At 36.5% G+C, this 26,026-nt stretch overlaps 1 protein-coding gene across 5 annotated transcripts in view; it reads left to right on the top strand.

Moving 5' to 3' along the window:
* Positions 1-26,026, top strand: part of LOC107850160 (probable inactive purple acid phosphatase 28) — a 75,923-nt gene that overhangs the window by 34,508 nt on the left and 15,389 nt on the right. The window contains exon 5 of one of the 5 annotated variants that reach the window (XM_047393533.1): positions 25,253-25,271. The exons of the other annotated variants lie outside the window; for them this stretch is intronic. The gene's annotated coding sequence lies outside the window, so the exon portion shown is untranslated. Of the gene's footprint in view, positions 1-25,252; positions 25,272-26,026 lie in introns of those variants that run through there. 5 annotated transcript variants of the gene reach the window in all.

The raw sequence follows: 26,026 nt of genomic DNA on the forward strand, positions 1-26,026 counted from the left end.
ATCATAGGGCTTGCGTTTCTAAATACTTGTAGTCTATACTAAAAATAGATATTCCATTATACTTGTCATTTTAAAAAATCAAGACATAATTAGTTGTTTGTTTTTGTTGTTACTCTTAGTCATTAAAATGGAGAAGCATTAATATAGTGCAAAAAAGAGGAGTATTAAATAAAGATGAGTAATAAACAAGAATAACAAATTCATTCTTAGTTAATGCTTTTCTTAAAGTAGTATAACTTAAAAAAGGTGACTAGGAGTGGAGGGGTACCGGTTTCGTTGCCCTCTCCTCTATTGAAAATTGTAATTGTATGGTTTCTCTTTTTCATTTGAGCCGCCCCTTTTATTCTAATCTCAGTCCTTTTTTTTTACTAACTTTAAAGCTAATCCGTATTGCTGTTAATTCTTCTGGTAATTACTCCATTATACCTTGTTGTGTAATGATTTAGAAGAGTTAATATATCAAAAGGTTAATCATCTTTGAGGATTTATCTAGCAAAATTATTGTCACGATTCGAATCGAGGCTCTGGCCGTGACGGGCATACCGAACCATGAAGATCCGAGAGCCCTTCTCTAATTGCCAATCAAATACACAATTCATATAAAATGCGGAAATATAGCAAAATGGAAACATGGTCATTCTCTTACTTCAAATTAACAATATGAAATTTAATTCATAACGTTTGAAAACAAACGATACCAGTCTGCGAAATCTCTAACAATACCAAGACTAATATCTGTCTGAAAGCTGGGACAAGACCCCCCGTCGGACCATAAATCAAAATAAACTAACAATATTCTAAAACCGGCCTTCCAAAATAAGGGAGACTCACCAACTGCATACTCTGACAGGATTCGACCTACTGCTTGGTGGGGCCCCGAGACTGTGCTTCAGATCTTGAAATATAAGAGGTCAATACAATTGTACTAGTATGTGAAACAACTCAAAAATAACATGCATTTTTTATAAAAAATAGATGAGAGCATTTTGTAATAACCACGAACATAATGCAAGTAAAAATACATGGGCATACTTTAGTGTCGTTCAAAACAATTCTTGACAACCTTGACTCACCCTTTGTTATTCTTCTGAGCAAGTCGGTACACCTTACAAATCTGGAATTCCACGGGCCATGTGGAACCTACCCTTGACTCGGCGGCCAAGCCTCTAATCCAAGTAGCCGCTAGGATTGGAGGGGTAATACTCCCATGTGAGCACACCACAGGAAATCCCACCATGTGAAATGTCCTAAAAATGTCCTTTCATGTAGGATCATAGATCATAAGTACCACATCGGAAACTACGGTTTCCAACGATGAACCCTTGCACCCAAACGCCTTCTTCGGGTAACCTACTAGCTCTCTTAAGCCCAACTTTTGGGTCTTTAAAGAAAACAGGTTCATACTTTCAAAACATTCAAAACTATCTTGTTAAGGGCATAAAATCATCGGGTATCATCATACCCTGAATTGCAAGTCAATCAAATCATATCACATCATATCTGCGGCCCTTTTCACTTATTATCATATTAATGACCACCCCTAGATTTTAAACATCAGATGAGAGAGAGTTATGCAATAGGCCTTTCATTCAAATTTTCATCAAAAAATTCTCCTCCCAATTGTAAAATCAATCGGTGGTCACCTTATATTTGTAATTACTTAAAACTCATGAAAAGTGTTAATTTGACCAAGTAGACATTTACCACAGAAAAATGCCCCCTCTGCATGTAGTAAACTGAATTCTTCATGATCATCAGTAAAGCATTCATCATTTAGTTTCCTTTCAAGAAATTCATACATGTACACAAGCCACCACACTTGAAATAAAAAATAACATCACAGGAGAGGGAATTTAATCATTCATACTCTCATTCACACTTTACAATACAATGAAATCATATATATATATATATATATTGCAATGGTTTAATTTTGTGAGAACTAAGATCGAGACAAACACATGCTTGCTTCAAAACAACTCCATAATACATGCTTTTCAATATAATAACAAAACGCTCCTTTATAAAACATGATTGGGGATCTTTAATATAGATAAAAATAGTAAAAATTATGCCCATGGTGTTTAGAGTAGTCCCACGTACCTTAGATTACTTAGTTTGAAGGATAAAAATTCAAATCTTGATTAGTTTCTTGGAATTCTTGACTTAGGAGCTTGATTCTTGATCTTTGGAGCTCTAGGGTTTTCTTGAAGAGGAAAAGAGAATAATGATGTAACAAAAGCTCTTTGGGGGCTTAAACCTTGTGTTTTGGATGGTTTTGGGTAAGGTAAATAACCCTATTTCCCTCATACACGTGGAATACAGAAACTGGAAAATAAGGGGTGTAATGGAGCGTGTGTCGGATGCTAATCGCGCAACCTCACTGCCTCTCTTATGAAAATGGCTATAACTTTTCGCTCGGGTATCAGATTAAGGCGAAATTGGTATCGTTGGAAAGCTGACTCAATTATCTACAATTTGGTAGGTCTTGAGATTCAAAACTCTTCTTGTATAGAAAGCTAAACACGTTCAAAGTTGACACTTGTAAAATCGAATACAAAGATTTAGCCGAATCAAAGGTTTTTAGCTCAACTTTGCTCTAAGTGATTCCTATGAAGATTTTTCACCTCGAAAGCACTTCAAACACGAAGATATAGATCATGACACTTATTCTCACTTGGAAATAATTTCTATTAGAGCTTACACACGTAGGAACAACAGTTCGATTTCGAGTTTTAAAATGTGGGGTGTTACATTATCTCCCCCTTGGGATCATTCGTCCCCGAATGATGGGTAGGGACTTTTTGAAGCTCTAAAAGTGTAGAATAAACAACGTAACATCACATTGAACATTTTCCTCAACAAAATATGCAAAGACATCAAACAAGCTTTATGATACCCCTTAGGGAAATGTGTAAGCACGAAACATGAGATAACGAATCTTGACACCGACAAGATTCCGGCCTGTGTTTTATGGCATATGATCAAAACATTGTAAGACATGAATTTTCCTAAGAATCCTCGGCCTGATTAAGATTGGTACAAGACATGAGATGAGATTCTCGCGGGGTATAAGAATAGAAGCATTCTCCATATTACAAGATCAACGAAAAGACTTAAACTTAGAGACACTACTTTTCTACGCCCGAAACAACAATTAACATGTTTCATCATTTCCAACTTACAATTCTCCCATAACACTTCTAACCACAAGATTTTAAGTTCCCCCACATAGTACTTCCATGTTGAATCCTAATTCGAAGTTAAAAGGTGCTAACTTAAACTATAAGACCCTGTACTTTACATCACGTTAAGAAATCACCTCTCCTCATTACTATAATCCAACAACCTCAAGTCTTAATTCAAGGAACTAACCACATGACACATTGATTTGTGTTTTCATCAATCACAACATTCAAGCCTATCATTACTACACCCACTTAATGGGTCTTTCCACTAAGACCCACAGTTTCAATCACTCTTACAAGTATTTTTGCTATATACATCCTTCCCAAATGTTACTTATAACGAAAGTCCATCTCCTTCTTTCTCCCATCACTTATAACCTTAGTTAAGGAAATCATATCAAAATTTTCAAATTCAAGAACATCTACTCCCCCTTCCTAAGTCACTACTACTCTTTCATAATTACTTATCATACTATTATTCAGAGGGTCATTAAGGGGCCCGAGCATAAGCATCACGAATGGAAGAAACACTACTCAATTATAAACCATATTTGTTAATCTACTCAAGGAGGGACATTAGGTAAAGATACGATACAATCACGAAGTGCTTCATATATCAAGTGTTTGGATCATAAGTAGAGAGTTGCTCTGGCATAAACACAACATAGCATGAGTCCTTACGACAAACCATAGTGAGAAACATGAGCGCTTACATCACGGGTCGTATAACATAAGTTTGGAATTCATGAAGTCAACAATTGAGATAAGGACTTCTACTCGAAGCTATCACTTCTTATTTTCAAAGCTAAAATAGTCATGAGTTCGCACAACTTTATTATTTTGGCTAATCCGGACATAAAATGAATCAGTGACATATGGAAACATAATTCCTTAGAACCAAGCATGATTCGAGAAACTAATTTATGGATCATGAATATTATAACATAGAGCTTGAATACATCAAAGACTAGATTTACTGAGATATTGTTGCTTCTAATTTGGAGGTCGAAACATTACATGAGTTACATAGAGTACTTAGACCTTAGACACAGGAAGAATTTGAATACATAAGACATTGGTACATTGACCTCTTAAATTGAAGTAGGAGAAATATGCTTGAATAGGAATAGGTTTATCATGACTCCTCCCTGCAACTTGCCACACTGAGAAAATTTGGGAACTACATTTATTCACCATCTCTACCTTAGATCAAAGTCATAATACTAGACTTGAGGACATATCTTCTCATTAAATCTACAAGCACAACACTCAACACAACGGGGTGTCACCATACACATAAAAGCTAAACTTCCCCTGATAAACTATACTTTAAAGGCATTGCTTTTTGGGGATGCTACTCTCAACTTTAGCTAGCTTCTGTAACCATCACCCTATAACTCACACTCTCATGAACATCCTTATCCACGCTCCTTATCACATAATGATCCGTTCTCCACTACTCAATATTCAAACATTAGACCTCTAACTATATAACATTACAACTTAACAAAGTTTGCAAAACTATACCAAAGGCACTTATTGTGTAACTATATTTTCTCAATTCATCTATAAAGAAAACCATACAACAATTCCTTAGTCTTCCCCAAATGTCTCCATACTACAAATTTTGAGAAAAAAAACTAGGTACGCCAAACACTTATACACATAAAACTTTATCTAACAATATACCCATACTCTTATCCGCTTAATAACTCAACCACAATTCATCGTTGTAACACTAGTCCCATATATATAAATATATCATAATTATCCACTCCCTTTTTTTCACAAATTGCTCGCCTAGGCTATTGCACACATCGAATTAAGCATACTACTTACTCCCACAAAACATGTATCATTAATCTTAAGTTACTATTTTTTTTACCACTACACTCCACATCTAAAGTTCAAGCCTATTGTCTAACAACACTAATCATATAACATCGATAAAGTAGGTCACATACTATACTATTCCATCAAAGTGGGGAATCAACCCAAGTACACCATTTAACTTAACTACCAACCACAATTTCATTCTCTCCACAACATTACTACCACACCTTAAAATCCACCACACACCTTCTCATGTGCAGTACTAGCTTACAACTACCTAAGAAAAGACAATCAAAAGGAGGGAGGGGTAAAGTCACATAATAGGGACAGTCAATCTTAACTTTATAACATAACCCATTACGATCTCATCAACACATTCTACTTTCTCACACCATAGTTACTTACCTATGCATACATGATAACTACCTTCAAAATTCCATATACAATAATGAGTCTATGCTTATGACTTATTGGCTAATCTAACCATTTTTATTCACAGCCTATAAGGGATTTCTATAATTATCATAACTATTCACTCTAGTCTTCTTCCCTATTTTTAATAGATAATATCATAGCCAAACACTTCCTCCATAGACTACCATACAATCTACAAACATTTTTACCACATTAGTCTATAACTATCAAAAGCCTTATACAACAAAACTAGCTTCCTTATGTAAAAGTCACCCTCATTCTGAATTCTAAGCGTGTGACGTCATATCACTAAATTTAGGATCATCTTACTACCAATAGGGTATGACACCTTAACAAATACTACTACTTGGGTGGAAATATTATTCCAACATTCTGACCCCTAAGCATGACATTTGCAACAAGAATCTTGAAGGGGATTAAATACGCTTCATACCTCAGGCTCAAGCCCACGATTGATGTAGATAGGGGTATAAGCTTAAATCAATACACCTTAAAGCACTTATGGACTCCTCTCAAGTCCTTGTGCAATTTCATAATCATTTCTAAGTCAATTAGTAAGAACCACATCATTTAGACTCTAAGCTTCTGCACTTGAATTACCTCAATAATGAGACGTATCTAAGAATATCAGAGAAAGGAAATAATTGGAATAAGTATGGACGACGCCAATGAATGAACTAGTGTATAAAAGAGGAACATTCTAACTCCATAACAAGAACTAAAACATGAAGAAAGGGAAAAATTCCTAGTAGCTTTCTACTTATAAGTGTGGCATGCTACACACCAATAAATAGGACTCTACCCGATGCGATTTCGCAGACACCCTGGGACCATGAACCGTGCTCTGATACCAAGTTCATCACGACCAGAATCGAGGCCCTGATCGTGACGGGCATCCTGAACCATGAAGACCCAAGAGCCCTTCTCTAACTGGAAATCATATACATAATTCATATATAGTAAGGAAATGCGGAAATATAGCAAAACGAAAACATGGTCATTCTCTAACTTCAAATGAACAATACAAAATTTAACATAACATTTGAAAGCACACGACACCTGTTTGCAAAATATCTAACAATACCAAGACTTATATCTATCTGAAAGCTGGTATAAGACCCTCAGTCAGACTATAAATCAAAATAAACTAACAATATTCTAAAACATGCGATCCAAAATAAGGGGAGGCTCACCAACTGCAAACTCTGACAGGATTCAAGCTACTGCTTAGTGGGACCCCGGGATTGTGCCTTAGATTCTAAAATATAGGTGGTCAATACAATTGTACTGGTATGTGAAACAACTCAAAAATAGCATGCTTTTTATACAAAATAGATTAGAGCATTTCGTAATAACCATCAACATAATGCAAGTAAAAATACATGGGCATACTTTAGTGTACTTTAAAACAATTCTTGACAACCTTGACTCACCCTTTGTTATTCTTCTGAGCTAGACGGTACACCCTACAAATCTTGAATTCCACGGGCTTTGTGGAACCCGCCTTTAACTCAGTGGCCAAGCCTCTAATCTAAGTAGCCACCAGGATTGGAGTGGTGATACCCCCAATTTGAGCACACCACAGGAAATCCCCCCATGTGAGATGTGCTAAAAATGTCCTTTCATGTAGGATTATATATCATAAGTCCCATAACGGCAACTATGATTTCCAGTGTTGAGCCCTTGTACTCAAATGGCTTCTTCAGGTAACCTACTAGCTCTCTTAAGCCCAACTTTTAGTTCTTTAGAGAAAATATGTTCATACTTCCAAAACATTCAACACTATCTTGTTAAGGGTATGAAATCATCGGGTATTGTCATACCCTGACTTGCAAGTCAATCAAATCACATCATATCATATCTACAACCTTTTTTACTTATTATCATATTAATGACCACCCCTAGGTTTTAAACATTGGATGAGAGAGAGTTATGAAATAGACCTTTCATTCAAATTTTCATCAAAAAATTCTCCTCCCAATTGTAAAATCAATAGGTGGTTACCTCATATTTGTAATTACTTAAAACTCATGAAAATTGTTAATTTGACCAACTAGATATTTACCTCAGAAAAGAACCCCCTTTACATGTAGTAGACCTAATTGTCCATGATCATCAGTAAAGCATTCATCATTTAGTTTTCTTTCAAGAAATTCATACATTTACACAAGCCACCACACTTGAAATAAAAAATAACATCATAGGAGAGGGAGTTTAATCATTCATGCTCTCATTCACACTTTACAATACAATGAAATCATATATATATATATATATATATATATATATATATATATATATTGCAATGGTTCAACTTTGTGAAAACTAAGATCGAGATGAACATATTATTGCTTCAAAACGACTCCATAATACATGCTTTTCAATATAATAACAAAACACTCCTTTATAAAACATGATTGGTGATCTTTAATATAGATAAAAACAGTAAAAATTATGCCCATGATGTTTTGAGTAGTCCCACATACCTTAGATTACTTAGTTTGAAAGATAAAAACCCAAATCTTGATTAGTTTCTTAGAATTCTTGACTTAGGAGCTTGATTCTTGATCTTTGGAGCTCTAGGGTTTTCTTGAAGAGGAAAAGAGAATAATGATGTAACAAAAGATCTTTGGGGGCTTAAATCTTGTGTTTTGGACAGTTTTGGGTGAGGTAAATGACTCTATTGCCCTCAAACATGCGGAAAACAGAAATTGGAAAATAAGGGGTGTAATGGAGTGTGTGTCGCATGCTAATCGCGCGACCTCACTGTCCCTCTCACAAAAATGGCTATAACTTTTCGCTCGGGTATCGGATTAAGGCGAAATTAGTATCATTGGAAAGCTGACTCAATTATCTACAATTTGGTAGTTCTTGAGCTGCAAAATTCTACTTGTATCCAAAGTTATACATGTTCAAAGTAGACCCTTGTAAAATCGAATACAAAGATTTAGTTGAATCAATGGTTCTTAGCTCAACTTCACTCTAAGTAATTCCTATGAAGATTTTTCACCTCAAAAGCATTTTAAACACGAAGATATAGACCATGACGCTTATTCTCAGTTGGAAATAATTTCTATTAGAGCTTACACACATAGGAACAACAGTTCGATTTCTACTTTGAAAATGCAGGGTTTTACAGTTATTGAACTTTGTTTTGTGTAAATAGTTACATAATTTTAGAATTATTGTAATCTCTTCTTTCCATATTCATTCCTTTTTCGAAGGAGCCATTCAGTCTTACAGGGTATCTTTTGAATCATTTCTTTTTGAGGTTCCACTGTAAATTTTTTTCTTCTTCAACAAAGAGAACATCTTCCTAGCACTATGTTCTTTAAAGAAAAGCAAAAAAGTTATGTGTTGTGGCTTTTGACTTTGTTTGATTCTATAGCTAAGACTGTGGCTCATTCTTTATTTCCCTCTGGCTTCTTCCTTGTCTCTGACTCCATAGCTATTTCTATTAACTTCAAAGGATCATTGAAGAGGGTCGTCGACGAGGGTGATGTAGAAGTTAGGTGTGAAGCCGAAGATAAGCTCGATGATTCTATGTAACTACCTTATCCTTTCCATAGATATGGTTGAGGATTCTTTTTCCATTGTATTCTCCATCTCTACTACTTTAGTGGAGATGAAGTAAAGTTCTAACAGTATGAAACTTCTAAACGCTCTCCAGTATCTCAAAGTTTGTGGAGTTTACACCCTGCAATGTTCCTTCTGCTCAAGTAATTAGTATTTCAGATACATAAGAAAGGTCATTATTTAAGAGTTTGAAGGCAACCATAAGCTCTTTTGAGGGTACACATAATATATCCCGAGTCCTTTACATGTATTCCCCAAGGGTATTTTAACACAAAGGGTATGCGCTTTTACCTAAAGTTTGTATATAGCTTACCTCATTACGTGCTCTTGAAAGCTAATATTCAATTGTTTAGAGAAACCTTTGCATTTTGTTAGCTACAAGGATATTCTTTTGCTATTTTTTGGAGATAAATTTGTTGTAGTTGCGATATTCGCAAATTGGTGTTGTACTTTGGGAGCTTTTTATAGAAGATTTATACTACACATTCTAGGAGTGTTTTTATTTATTCTCCCTTTTTGGGGTGTTGTAACATGTGATAGAATTTCTGATTGATTTATTATTGAAAATACACTGCCATATATACATACATATCATGTAAGAGTCCTAGACTAATTATTTACAGAGAGTCCTAGACTAAGTCATGTATCGAGAATAACAATCCTATGCAAACTAAGCCACAACAAGTGTTGTCCTCTTCATTCCCCCTCAAGTTGAGCTGCAGTCTGGACCACCTTCAATTTGGATTTCAACGTAGGAAAGTGGGACTTTGACAATGGCTTCGTCAATAGATCTGAAACTTGATCATGAGAACTAACATACCGAACTGAAAGATTCATAGAACGAACTTTGTGTCAAATAAAATGAAAATCAATCTCCATGTGTTTTATACGAGAATGAAAAATGGGATTGGCTATTAGGTATGTCACACTTAAATTGTCTCACCAGAGATTGGGAGTATAAGAAGTAAAACAACCAATTTCCCGGAGCAAAAATTCTACCCAAGTGATTTATGAAGTTGCAGCAGCTAGTGCTCTATACTCGGCCTTAGTACTTGACCGAGATACTACTTTATTCTTTCTTGATAACTATCATATCAAATGATTACCCAAGCATATAGCAAAACTAGTGGTAGACTTTCTATCATCCATATCTCTACCCCCAATCAGAATCTTTATAGCCATGAAGCAATGTAGTAGATCAACGTGAAAAGAACAGACCATGAGCTAATGAACATTTGATATAGCGCAATATGCGTTTCACTGCCACCCAATGAATATCTATACAACAATGCATGAATTAAGAGACCTTATTTACTGCATACGCCAAATCTGGATGCGTGAAGGTTAAGTACCATAGCCCACCAACTATGCTATGATACAACATCGGATCATTGAAGGGAACACCACCAGATATTGAAAGTTTGGAAGACTGGAAAATGGGAGTGTTAACAGGACTGCAGGACTCCATCTGGACACGTCGAAGGAGCTCCTCAATATATTTTCTTTTATATAAAAATAAACCTTCACTAGTCCGAGTTGATGCTAAACCCAAAAAATAGGAAAGATTCCCCAAATCACGTACATCAAATTGGGATTGAAGTTGCGCAACAAAAGAATTAAGGATTATTACCAAGCACCAAAATTCATCTACATATATTAGGCAAAATATTTTGTCATTTTGAGCAGAAAAATAGAACAAGGAGCTATCCATCTTAGAATTCGTGAATCCTAGTGAAATGAGAGCATCAATAAGTCGCTTGTGCCATATCCGAGGAGCTTGTTTAAGACCATACAATGATATTTGATAAGACACACATGATCTGCATGGAGGGATCAACGAAACTAGGAGGTTGAGACATATAAACAATCTCATCCAAGTTCCAAAAGAAAAACATTGGAGATGTCCAATTGTGTGATATGCTAATTATTAGTCACGACCAAGGATAATAACAACCAAATCGTGGATGGTTTAACCACGGGACTAAATGTATCCACAAAATCAATCCTAGGTCATTGGTGATACCCTTTGTCAATAAGTCGTGCCTTGTAACGATCTAAAAAACCATCAGCCTAAAACTTTGTCTTAAAAATCCATCGACAACCAATAATATATGGAGTTGGGGATGAAGGAACAAGTTGCCAGGTACCATTACGTATTAACGCATTATATTCATCAGACATAACATGATGCCAGTGCTCATGCTTAATATCTAATGAGTAGAAAGAAGGTTTCAAAAAGGTCAGAGTAACAACAAATATAGTAAATGGCTTCTTGGGCTTTATAGAACTAGTTTGAGCTCAAGTAACCATACGCCGAGCAGGGGATAGGTGGGGCAACTCAGGTTATGGTGACACAGTTGTTATGGTAAAATTTAGAGGCTGAACAACGCTGGGAAGGATTTGTGAAGGTGTCTGAGATACACGAAGCTCGATTATTAGTGAATTTAGGGGCTGATCTGGTTGAGATTGATTTGGTAAAGAAGTCTGGGAAGAGTTTGAAAGAGAATTGTTTGGATATAGAGGTATTATAGAAGAAGGAGGTGTATATATGGTGAGAGGATCTGCAGGGCTGTTGGTCGATTTCATGTGCACCACATCATCCTGCAAAGAAAATATAAACACAAATTCATGAAAAACTACGTGATGTCATACAAAAAATTTTGAGGAAAGAGAATCATAACATTTATATCCTTTATGAGTTTTACTGTATCCCAAAAACATACATGGTTTAGATCGAGGTGATAATTTGTCCTTGGTGTAGGGATGAGGCTAAGGGAAACACAAGCAGCCAAAAACTCGTAACACAGAAAAATCTGGATCCTTTTGAAAAAGTGCTGAAAATGGTGATTGATTTTTCAATTGTGGTGTGGGTAATTTGTTAATAGTATACATGACAGTTTCAAAAGCATTTGTCCAAAAATGAGAAGGAACATTAGCATGGTGTAATAATGCTCTACCAGTCTAAAAGATATGCCTATGTTTACGTTTTGCACAACCATTTTGTTTGGGAGTGTAAGGACAAGAAACACGTTGTGTAATTGCATTATCATGTAAATAATTAGTCAATTCTTGAAATTCCCCTCCCTAATCAACTTGAAAGAATTTAATACGATGACCAAATTATTTTTCAACAAGAGTGCAAAATTTAATAAAAAAAGAAAGAACATCAGATTTAAAGCAAAAAAAATAGATCTAAGTGTATTTACTGAAATGATAAAAAAAGGTCACATAATAGCGATAACCATCATTAGAGACACCGGGGAAGGTCCCCAAACATTCAAACAAATTAAATCAAGAGGGCCAGAAGCTTGAAAACTAGACTGACTAAAGAAAATCTTATGACTTTTACTAACAACACAAGTAGTGCATAAATTAGGAGATTTACTAGACTGTAAAACAATAGATGGTAATGCTTGACAAATGGTAGGATAAGCTGCATGGGCGAGACGAGCATGGTAAACACCAAGAGAAGCTATAATGGAAGATGAATAAGCTAATCTTGTCATTGGAAGTTAGTATAGTCCTTTGTTAGTCCGCCTTGTGTGTAATGGTACCCTCATTTCCAAATCCTTAATCAAAAAATTTTTAGGAAAGAATTCAACAGAAACATTGTTAGATGCAGTGAAAGAACTAATGGAAATTAAATTTTGAGTAACAGTTGGAACATGAAGATTATCTTCAAGTTTGAATTTTTTGTTAGAAGAAACAATAGAGCTTGCACCTATGTAAGAGATCAGTAATTTAGAGTCATTACCTAGAGTTATTTTCTCGGGACCTTGATATTCAAAATGAATGCTAAGGTTAGCAAGATCAGATATTAGATGATGTGTGGTTCCACTATCCATCAACCAATTTTTAGTAGGTGAATTTTGGGTAGTTGCTAGGTTAGAGATAAGTCATTTAAAAACCCAAGTGCCATTAGCTGTCTTGACTGATAGGCAAACTCATGTGATATGGCCTTTTTCTTCACAATTATAACAAATAATTATCGACATATCTGAATTTGAAGAAGGGATATTGGAGGATTGTGTGATGCTCTAGAAACCATGTTGTTGAGTTCTCTGAGAATAAGCATGATTTTGAGAATGTCCACGACCCCTGTTACCTTTACCTTGACCACGACCATGATTAGGGGAAAAGGATCTGTGAGCGTAATGTGTTGTGGGTTCTATGACATTAAGAGTCTCATCTCTCTTTAGTTGTCATTTTTTATTCAACAATAATCCATATAAAGCGTCAAATAAGATATTCTCTTGATGCGCTTCAAGAGATCAATTAAAGGGACGATAGGCCGGCCCTATTCCTGCAAGGACAAATTCGACTAAATCATTATTAGCAATAGGATATTGCACTGCAACCAACTTGTTCGTAATTTCCATCACTTTTTGCACATAGTACTCGATACTAGTATTTTCTCTCTGCAATGTGTGTAGTTGTGTCTTCGATTCATGAATTTGAGGCATCAAACCTGAAGCATAGGTAACAACCAACTTGTTCCAGGCTATTTGAGCCATCTCAGCACCAAATAGGTGGGGTAATATTCCTTTAGATACGGAAGTGACAATCCAACTTTGCACAAGTTAATCTTTTCTCTACCAAACGTGATACTTTGGGTTAGGTTGTTGATCAGATAGAAATTTATCTAAAATCACTTGACTACCATCAATATGATGGCTAAGTCCACAACCTCAAACCATCAAAAGGAATTGCGTCTTCTATAGTAAAATATTTGATGATGTAAGTTTAAGTGGAAACTGATGGGCAAGACTAGGAGATGGTAGAGTGGTGACCGTGGAAGTCTATGTTCCAACAATTGTTCCCGACAAAGAAAGAGTTGATGATGTGGTGTCATCCACCATTGAAGCTGGTGTAAAACTTCTATCTCTCTAGTCGTAGGTTTCCTTTTTGGGTTGTTTTAACCTCTTAGGGCAATGATACTATGATAGAATTTTTGATTGATTTATTATTGAAAATACACTGCCATATATACATACAGATCATGTAAGAGTCCTAGACTAATCATGTACAGAGAGTCGTAGACTAAGTCATGTACCGAGAATAACAATCCTATGCAAACTAAGCCATAACGAGCGTTATCCTTCTTCAACATGTACTAATATAAATATTTTTTTAATATCTTTTTACCTTTATATGGATTGTTTTCCTGTAGCTTCCTTGATGTACGATTCATTTTGAATCTGACTTTATTATGTTTCGTAGTTTGTACATTAAATTGTACCCACAAACCTGTACCACCCATTTGACTAGCCTTCCTAACTATTTCGATTTATGCATCATGTTCTTTAAGGGGTATGTAATGATGACATGGATAGGATGGAAACATAAATTCGACTTAAGTTTCCTTGTTGCCATTACCATTGCTAGGCCTAGTTTTTCCAAGAGTTGTTACTTGGTTTCCACATTTGCCAAAAATCTTCTCATAGGAACTACATACCTTTTTCCTCCGAACCAGGAAGACACTGATTGTTACCTTTTACATCGTGAAGTATAAGTGCATTGGTTTTCCCTTTTTGGGTTTGGTTAGCAGTAGTGGACTTGCCAAATATTTATTTAAATATCATAGTGCCTATTGGCATTTTGGGTTCCATTTAAAGTTTTTGTTCTACTTGAGTAGAGAAAATCTAAGTTGCTTGGACTTTTCAAAAATTTCTATGGGTGTGTATTGGATTCTCTAAAAATAGTGTATTTTTGACACGGGTGCGGCAACATTTTTGGAGAGTCCAAACAACTTAGGAGAAAATAACTTTTGGCTTTTCTCTAATGACTAGAATTGAACCGGCCTAATGGGACTAGTCTTTCAATGAGTCACTGAATTGCTTTCACATCATTGAGGATCTTTGTGATTTATTCAATTGCCTTGATCTTGTTAGAGTTGACCTTAATCCCTCTGTTGGAGACTAGAAACCCCAGGTAATTGACTGACCCAGTGGTGAAGGCACATATTTTGTAGTTTACTTCATGTTGTATCCTTAGAGTTTTTGAAAGTGTCCTTTCTTGGGTACAATTACCTGTCACTACCCGAACCAAGGCCCTAGCTGTGATGGGATTCCCAAACCATGAAGGCCCGAGAGAACTCTTAGCTTGTGATCATAAGCATAACTCATCTATTATCATAATGCATAAGTAAATTGGAAATATGGTATTTCATTTATTCAACTTAACAAATACGGGATATAAGTCCATAAGAAAACCCATAACTATCTATAGCAAGTCTTTGAAGTCTTTACTAAACTGAAAATGATAAACTGTCTGAAATTGGGACAAGGCCCCCAGTCGAACCATGAACTAAAATCAAATGAAATGAACACATGGACAAAGGCCTTCCGAAATAAAGGACATCAACTCCAAATGCTGAAAATAATCTACTGATTAGCGGAACCATGGGATTAGGCCTCAAAACCTAAAATATAAGGGGTCATATAACCCAATTGAGACATTGTAGAATAGGCTAAACCTCTCTTAATGTCTTTTTGAGCAAGAGCTAACGTAGCTCCTAATAATACTGTTATTATTCCTATAATCGAGATCAAATACATTATGTAAGGTATAACTCTGAAAAGAGGAAGAAGCCGAGCTACAAGAAAAATCCCCGCCGCTACCATAGTAGCAGCATGTATAAGAGCCGAAATAGGAGTAGGCCCCTCCATGGCATCAGGTAACCATACATGAAGGGGGAATTGGGCGGATTTAGCAACTGCACCGACAAAGGCCTTCCGAAATAAAGGACATCAACTCCAAATGCTGAAAATAATCTACTGATTAGCGGAACCATGGGATTAGGCCTCAAAACCTAAAATATAAGGGGTCAATACGCAGAGGTACTGGTATGTGAAACAATCCAAAATGACATATTTTTATACAACTTAGGTGAGGGCATTTCATAAAACTGTTAACATAAGGTAAATGAAAAAGCATAGGCATAACTTAGAAGCTACAAAACACTTTTGGAAATCATGACTCAATTCTTTATCTTACTTCTGAGCTAGATGTTACACCCTACAAATCATAGTACCCATGGGTTATATGGGTCCGCCATTTGGTCATCGAATAACTCCCTAGCCCTATTTGCCGCAAGGGGATGGAGTACTGATAAATCTAATATGCCATAAGGACGTCACCAGCATATAATACCTATCATGGGACATCATAAATCTCGTATCAGCAAACACGATTTCGGGCGTTGAGTTATCTGAACTCACGCCTTATTTGGGTAACCATCTAACTATCTTGTAGCCCAATAATACCTATCATGGGACATCATAAATCTCATGTTGGCAAACACGGTTTCGGGCGTTGAGTTATCTGAACTCACGCCTTCTTTGGATAACCATCTAACTCTCTTATGGAAAAATCTTATTTCTTACTCTGTTAAGGGCATATCATAATCGGGTATCGTCATACCCTAACTTATAAGTCATTCATATCGTACCATAAAGTATCTGTAGCCCGTCTTATTTAATATCATCTTAATGACCACTCAAAAGCTTTAAACTTCGCGGGAGAGAGAGTCTTTCTATAGGTTATCATATGAGTTTACACAAAACACTCTCTTCTCAATATTACAATCATATGGTGGCCATATCATATTTGCATTACTTAAAACCCATCAAATCTTTCAATTGACACAATGCACGTCTATGACAAGATTACACCCTCTCATTCATAACATAAAAAATATTAATCGATGAACAATAGTAAGGAATTCACTCTCTCATTTTCCTTTTAAAAAAATATTGCATGTGAACAACCCACAACACTTGAACTCGAGAGATATCCTGATAAGAGAGGAAGTTTCATTATTCATGCTCTTAATTAAAATTTTCAAAAATGAAAACACATATATATACATGGTTATGGTTCAATTCTATGAAAAGAGTTCAAGACAAAGATATACTTTCATCAAAGCAAATCCATGATACATGCTATTCAAAACGATATCAAAAACCCTTTTCGTAAACATGATTATATATCTTAAAACTCGATAAATAGATTAAAACTTATGCCTATGGAGTTTAGGATAGTCCCACATACCTTAAGTTTCTTAACTTGAGAATGGATCCCTAGTCTTTGTGCTTTCTTGAAGGTTCTTGAACTTGAGGGGCTTGAATTCTAGATTACTTGGGGAAAAAGGAGTTGAATTTCTGATTCTTGGGGGAAGGGGAGGGTTTTATTGAGAGTGATTTAGAGAAGAAGGGCAAGTAAGGCCTTAATAGACGTCCCAAATAGTGTTATGAACGATTGGGTTGAGGGAAAAAGACCTAATTGCCCCTTAGGCATTTATATTTGAAACTGTACGTGACAGGCTTACTGCATTATAGTCTAATCGCGGTAGTTGAATTCCCTCACCGTGAAGCAGTGAACATGAGAACGGGACTATTGTCGTGACGCGGCCTTGTCGCGGTAAACCTTTGGTTTTGTGATCCAGTCATGCCCCAAACCTTGTCTAAATAATCCAAAACTTCTTCGATACACACTTCTTATATCCCTGAACTCGAATTAACTCAAAAAATGATGTCTCGGGGTTCGAAAGACCAAATTAAAAATCCTCAAAGTTTAAAGGACTTAAAAATGACTAAGTCCCCAACATTTAGTGAAATTTTCAGGCCTTAAGCCCTTTATGCATGCAAATAAGAGCTGAATAGATCCTAGAATAACATGGGGTATTACATTATCCCCCCTTGGGGTTATTCATCCCCGAATGAAGTTCCTAAGCACATTAAACATGATTTTTAAGAGCTATAAGAATTAAAATGAGTAGGATATGATACCTTCCATATCATCATCTGCAGATACAAAGAGAGTTGGATATCTTGCACGCATGTCATTCTCTGACTCCCAAGTAGCTTCCTCAACTTTATGATTTTTCCACAACACTTTAACTGAAGCTATCTCCTTACTCCTCAACTTTCAAACTTGGTGATCCAAGAAAAAAATGGGTTCTTCTGATATGACAATAAGTCTTTTACATTAATCTCTTCCATAGGAAACACAAGAGAATAATCCCCAATACTTTTCTTTAACATCGATACATGAAATACAAGATGAACAGAAGCTAGACTCACGGGCAAATTTAACTCATAAGCAACTCCACCAATACTTCTCATAATATGATAAGGGCCCATGTAGCGAGGACTAAGCTTTCCTTTCTTCTCGAATCTCATGATTCCCTTCATAGGGGAGACCTTTAGAAACACCCAATCGTCAATCTCAAACTACAACTCCTTTCTTCTAATGTTGGCATAGGACTTCTGATTACTCTAAGCTGTCTTATGTTATTCTCTAATGACTTTCACCTTCTCCATCGCCTGATTAACAAGGTCAGGCCCAAACAAATGAGTTTCACCTACTTCATACCACCCTATCAACAATCTATATCTCCTCCCATAAAGAGCCTCAAAAGAAGCCATCTGGATGCTAGAGTGGTAGCTATTGTTATAGGCAAATTCAACTAACGACTAGTGATCCACCCAACTACCCTGAAAGCCAATCACACAAGCCTTCAACATATCTTCTAAGGTCTGAATAGAGCACTCTGATTGACCATTTGTTTGAGGGTGAAAGGCAATACTAAGGTTTACTTGGCTACCTAAACCCCTTTGAAAAAACCACCAAAACTGAGAAAAGAATTGTGTGCCTCGATAAGATATGATAGACACTAGACCCCTATGCAAATAAACTATTTCCTAAATGTACAACTTTGTATTATTATCTCCCGAATAAGTAGTCCACATTGGAAAAAAATGGATAGACTTTGTCATCCTATCCACAATCACCCAAATGGAGTCGTATTGGTTTTGGGAACTCGAAAGTCTTGTAATAAAATCCATGTTGATCATCTCGCATTTCCACATCGAAAAGTCTATCTCTTGGGAAGTACCACCTGGTCTCAAATGTTCCATCTTAACTAGTTGACAATTCAAACACTTAGCCATAAAGTTAGCAATATCACTTTTCATATTATTCCATCAGTAAATCGCCTTAAGATCATGATACATTTTAGTAGATCCGGAGTGAACAACATACCTGGAAGTGTGAGCTTCATCAAGAATTCTTTCTCGCAACCCATCCACATTTTGCATACATAGCCTAACTTGATACCTCAAAATCCCATCACCTTTAATTTCAAAAGCCATTACACTTTTGTAGACCAACATCTTCCTTAACCTGCATCAAAATGGGGTCCTAGGTCTACACATAGGGAGGATTTAGCTACCTCCTGTATGAATACTCCTCCATCTTTGAAGTCCAGGATTCGAACTCCTAGATTAGCAAACTGATGAATATCCTTCACCATATTTCTCTTTTCTTCATCCACATTTGAAATATTTCCCATGGAAAACCTACTAAGGGTGTCCGCTACCACATTGGCCTTTCCTGGGTAATAGTGCAGGCTTATCTCATAATCCTTCAACAATTTCAATGACCGCCCCTACCTGAGATCTAGTTCTTTCTGTATGAAAACATACTACAAACTTTTGTGATCAGTAAATATATCTACATGCACCCCATAAAGATAATGATGCCAAATCCTTAGTGCGAATACCATAGTCACTAACTCTAGATCATGGGCGGGATAGTTTTTCTGATGCACCTTTAACTGCCTGGATGCATAAGCCACCACCTTACCACACTCCATAAGTACAAACTCGAGTCTCACCCAGGATGCATCACAACACACAACAAAGCCCTCTGTACCATCAGGATGGGTCAAAACTGGTGCAGTGGTTAACTTGTCTTTCGGTTTCTCAAAGCAATTCTCACAAAAGTCAGACCACAATAACTTCACCTTTTTATGAGTTAACTTAGTAAGTGGAGAAGATATGGATGAAAAACACTCTACAAACCTTTTGTAATACCCTGCCAAAACCAAGAAGCTTCGAATGTCGATCAGAGTCCTGGGTCTGGGCCATTTTCTCACTGACTTAACCTTTTGGGGATCAACCTTAATTCCCTCACTAGATACAATATGCCCTAGAAAAGAGATAACACTAAGCTAGAATTCACAATTGGTAAACTTTGCATACAACTCATGATCCTTAAGAGTCTGAGGGACGATTCGGAGGTGATTGGCATGGTCCTCCTCACTCTTAGTTTAAATCAAGATGTCATCGATGGAGACTATGACAAACAGATTTAGAAATCGACAAAACACCTTAGTCATAAGGTCCATAAATACTGTAGGGGCATTAGTCAGTACGAAGGGCCTAACTAAGAATCCATAGTGACCATACTAGGTTCAAAAAGTAGTTTTGGGAATGTCAGCCTTTCAACCTTCAACTATGGTACCTTGAACGAAGGTCTATTTTGGAAAAATATTTGGCACCTTGGAGTTGGTTGAAGAGATCATCAATTCTGGGAAGAGGGTACTTATGTTTAACTATTACTTTGTTCAACTGATGGTAATCTATACATATACGGAGGGAACGTCTTTATTTCACATGAAAAGTACTGGCGCACCCCAGAGAGAGAACCTAGGATGAATAAAGCCTTTTTCAAGAATGTATTTTAGCTATTCTTTCAATTCCGCAGGAGCCATTCTGTATGGCAGAATAGAAATTGGTCGGGTATCCAGCAATAGGTCAATGCCAAAATCTATCTTCCTATCTGGTTGTATCCTGAGAAGGTCATCAAAAAAAACTTCCAGGAATTCATCATATACAGGAACAAAATAGAGGGAATGACTTTCACTACTAGAACTTTTAACCCGAACAAGATAATACAAACAACCCTTTGATATAAGCTTACGGGCCCTAAGATGAGATATGAATTTCCCCTAGGTTCTAGATAATATGCCTCTTACTCTATCACTGGCTCATTAGGAAAAGAAAGTTACCTTTATGATTCTACTATCTAATGTAGCATAACATGAATGGATTTAATCTATTCCCAGTGTAGCATCAAAATCAATCATGTCAAGTTCTACAAGATCAGCCACATTATCACAATGAAAAATAGACACCGCACAATTTCTACGAACTCTCCTGGACATAATAGAATCACCAACAGGAGTGGAAATAGAAAAGGGTTTTAGAATATTTTTGGGATCAAAACCAAAACTAACTGCCATGTAAGGGGTCACATAAGACAAGGTAGACTCGAGATCAAGTAACATATGCTCATCACGGGAGAAAATATGTAATATACATATAACAACATCTGGCGAAGCCTCTGCATCATGGTAGTTAGATAAAGCATATAACCGATTAGGACCACCCCAGTAGAAGAAACAGTACCCTTAGGTGGAGGGGTTATGGGATTTGTTTGAGAACTAGTACCTCTAGTATTCCCAATGGCTCAGGAACAGTATCTCTGAATATGGCCTACCTAGCTACACTTATAGCACACATTGCTTCTACACTGGTATCTTCTTGGATGGTTTCTCTCACAAGTACCATAAAGAGGCAACTACTAAATGGTTGGGTCATGCTCCCCTAAGATTGAGTACCCTAAACTCTAGGCCTATCTACTGACTGGAACCACTGCTCACCCAAAGGCTTAGGCGTAGGTACAATAGCTGAGGACTGAGTATTGCTACAAAATTTCTTCTTAGACCATTTCTTACCCTAATTACGACCTTCCTACTGATTGATATTCTGATCTGCAGGCCTAGCCTTTTTAGCTTGCCTTTCTTTTTTCCTTACGTCTGCTTGTCTCTTTTTCTCCTCTTCTACCTGTTGCATATAAACTGATAACTTGGAGAAATTCATATCCCTGTTCAGTATATCTCCCTTACATTCTAAAATCTGAGAGACCGAATGCAAACTTCCTCATGCGAGCCCTCATATTGCCTACTAACTCTAGGGCATAATGGGATAGCTAGGTGAACTTCAATGCATATTCTTTGATAGTCATCTTTCCTTGTTTTAAATTCACGAATTCTTGAACTTTTTCTTCCCTCAGCTCCTGGGGAAAGAAATGATCCAGGAAATCCTTTACAAATTCACCCCACACAGAAGGTTCAACATTTATGCCCCTCAAATCTTCCCCCTCATTGTACCACTGATTGGCTACGTCCTTCAACCGGTAGGGATGCCAACTCAACCCCTTCAACATCACTAACATGCATGACTCTAAAAATTTTCTCCAGTTCATAAATAAACCCTTGGGGGTCCTCCTCAACCTTTTTGCCAGTAAAGATGACGGGGTTCAACCTCATGAATTGACCAGCTCGAGTAGTTTCAAATGAATTAGTCATAGAACTTATATTTCCAGACTGACAGGACTGAGAAGACATGAGTTAAGCAATCATATGGATAGACTTCCATAACTCAGCATTCAAGACTTCTTTTTGAGGAGGCTGGGTATGGCTAACACTGGACTGAGAAGCCCGAGGTAGAATAGTTGGGACTGGAGTAACTCCTAGAGTAGCAATGAATTTTGGGGTATGAGCTTTATTATTGGTCTGTATCCCATGAGTAGGGGGACATCATCAGCATGTGTATTCTGCTCGTTGGATCTACGTTGAGGCATGATTAAACTCTGATATATAGGAAATCATGAGTTAGGTGACATTCAGACTCTGTAACATGAACTAGAATATGAAGAAAAGAGTGACATTCCTAAACGCCTAGTAGCCTCCTCCTTATAAGTGTGGCGCGCTACACACCTATTAAAAAGACTCTACCCGATGCGACTTCGTAGACACCATGGGACCCTTAACCGTGCTCTAATACCAAGTTTGGCATGACCTAAACTGAGGTCCAGACCATGATGGGCTTCCCAAACCATGAAGGATTGATAGAACTCTTAACTTATGATCATAAGCATTATGATCATAAGCATAACTCATCTCTTGTCATAATGTGGAAGTAATCTAGAAACATAGTAGTTCATTTATTTCAACTTAACAACTATGGGACATAAGTCCAAAAGAAAACTCATAACCATCTATAACAAGTCTATGAAGTCTGTACTAAACCGAGAATAATAAACAGTCTGAAATCGGGACAAGGCCCCCGATCGGACCATGAAATAAATTAAATGAAATAAACGCATGGAAAAAGTCCTTCCAAAATAAGGAAGGCTCACCAATTCCAAATGTCTAACAACGATGTACTGATTAGCGGGACCAAAGGACTGGGCCTCAGAACCTGAAATATAGGGGGTCAATAATAGAGGTACTGGTATGTGAAACAATCCAAAATAACATATTTCTATACAACTTAGGTGAGAGAATTTCATAAAACTTTTAACATAAGGTAAATGACAACTCATGGGCATAACTTAGAAGCTTTGAAACACTTTCTGAAATCATGAATCAATTCTTTATCTTACCTATGAGCTAAATGGTACGCGCTATAAATCGTAGTACCCACAGTCTATATGGGTTCGCTATTTGCTCGTCGGCCAAACCCCCATCCCCTATTTGCCACAAGGGGATGGAGTGCTAATAAATTTGATACGACATAATGCTGTCACCAGCGTATAATCCCTATCATGGGACATCATAAATCTTGTGTTGGCAAACATAGTTTCGAGTGTTGAGTTATCTGAACTCGTGCCTTCTTTGGGGAACCATCTAACTCTCTTATAGCCCATTTTTTGTTCTTTAAAATCATGCTTCATGCTTATGAAAAAATCTTATTTCTTACTCTATTAAGGGAATATCATAATCGGGTATCATTATAACCCGACTTGTAAGTCATCCATATCGTACCATAAAGTATCTGTAGCCCTTCTTATTTAAAATCATGTTAATGACCACCCAAAAGCTTTAAAAATCATGTGTGAGATAGAGAGAGAGTCTTTCTATAGGTTATCATATGATTTACACAAAACACTCTCTTCTCATTATTACAATCATATGGTGGCTATCTCATGTTTGCATTACTTAAAACCCATGAAATCTTTCAATTGACACAATGCACGTCTACGACTAGAAACCACCCCCTAATTCATAACATAAATAATGTTAATCCATTAACAATAGTAAGGAATTCACTCTCTAGTTTTCCTTTTAAAAAATTATGAATGTCAACAACCCACAACACCTGAAATCGAGAGATATCATGATGAGAGAGGGATTTTCATTATTCTTGCTCTCAATTAAACTTTTCAAAATTGAAAACCCATATATATACGTGGTTATGGTTCAATTCTATGAAAAGAGTTCAAGTCAAACATATACTTTCATCAAGACAAATCCATGATACATGCTGTTCAAAATGATATCAAAAACCCTTTTCGTAAACATGATTATATATATGTAAACTTGATAAATCGATTAAAACTTATGTCCATGGAGTTTTGGATAGTCCCACATACCTTACATTTCTTAACTTGGAAATGGAACCCTAATATTGGTGATTTCTTGAATGTTCTTGAACTTGGGGGCTTGAATTATAGATTACTTGGGGAAAAAGGAGTTGAATTTCTGGTTCTTAGGGGGAAGAGAAGGGTTTTCTTGAGAGTGAATTAGAGAAGAAGGGCAACTAGTTCCCTAATAGATATCCTAAATCGTGTTATGAACGATTGGGTTAAGGGGGAAAAGACCTAATTTCCCCCCAACCATTTAAATTTGAAGTGGAATGTGACAGGCTTACCGCAACACAGTCTAATCATGCTAGTTGAATTCCCTCATTGCGATGCAGTGAATATTAGAACGAGACTATTGCCACGATGCGGCCTTATTGCGGTAACCCTCTAGTTTTGTGTTCCAATCATGTCCCAAACCTTGTTCGAAAAATCCAAAACTTCTTTGAGACACATTTCTTACATCCCCGAACATGAATCAACTCAAATACTAATGTCTCAGGGTCGGGAAGACCAAATTAAAAATCTTTAAATTTTAGAGGCCTTAACAATGACTAAGTCCCCAACACTTTGTGAAAGTTTTAGGCCTTAAGCCCCTTATACATGCAACTAAGAGCTGAATAGAGCCTAGAATAATACGGCGTGTTACATTACCATATTGGTGAGCCATTTAAGGGTATTAGATTCTCGAATGGATATGATTTTAAGCAATTTGTTTACTTACTCTTTTATGATCTTGTTCTTGAGTTTTGGCATCTGGTATCTCTTCTACCTTACTAGTGTGAATTCACGGTCTACATTCAACTTGTGAGTAGCAACCTTCAATAGAATGCCTATAATATCTAAATATAATATTCATAATAGTTACAGTTATTTTTAAGAAAGAACATTAGTTTAATCCTGAATTTTGGAGTGAATTGGATCCCCATGTATACTTTCTTTTTCAGCTCATGGGCGAGCGGGGTACTTTCTTGAGCTTCTCCACTGCATATCAGGTCGTATCAATCTACAATTACCATAAAGTTTCTTGAAATCCGGTATATTTTCCTTTTTTTTGAGTCCCCGATATATGAAAGGGGTTGCTTTGATTGTTTTGGAACCTACCAAACTTTGGATGGATCATTGTTCTTGGGGATGAATTTGATTCCTATTATTTCTATTTGATCCCCTTATTTACACTCGAGGTTTTATCTACTGAGAACATCTCCATATCAATCGAATGCTTCTCTTTAATTTGCCTACTCCCTTATCAAGTGGGGAATTTCATCAAGAGATTCAATGTAGATAGGATGACCTTGAAGTATCCAAGGTCTTTTAATGAGCGTGTTGTATCACATATATCAATCTATTCATAGAAAGTAGTTTCTTTAACCGATCCTCCTACACTAACCATGAGTGTAATTTCTACTCTGTTGTTTCACTGCTATGTTTAATCGTAGTAGGATTCTTGATGCGAGGATGATCTTGTCCAGAAATCTCAATTTTTCTTTAAATGTCTTACAGATAATGTAGGTAAAGTTTCCTGGGTTAACCAATATGTATTTAACTTTAAAATAGCAAAATGTTAACAGAGATTACCTGACCATCATTGTAGGGTTGCATAATGCCCTTTAGGTCATTGTAGTTGACATTGATTGCTTCTTTATTCTATTTTTATTTTCCTTTTGTAATCGTTATCTTGGCCTTTTTGGTTGAATTAAATGTGAATCCATTTGCTTTTT

This window comes from Capsicum annuum, chromosome 7 (genome assembly GCF_002878395.1).
Source record: "Capsicum annuum cultivar UCD-10X-F1 chromosome 7, UCD10Xv1.1, whole genome shotgun sequence".
NCBI lineage: Eukaryota > Viridiplantae > Streptophyta > Magnoliopsida > Solanales > Solanaceae > Capsicum > Capsicum annuum.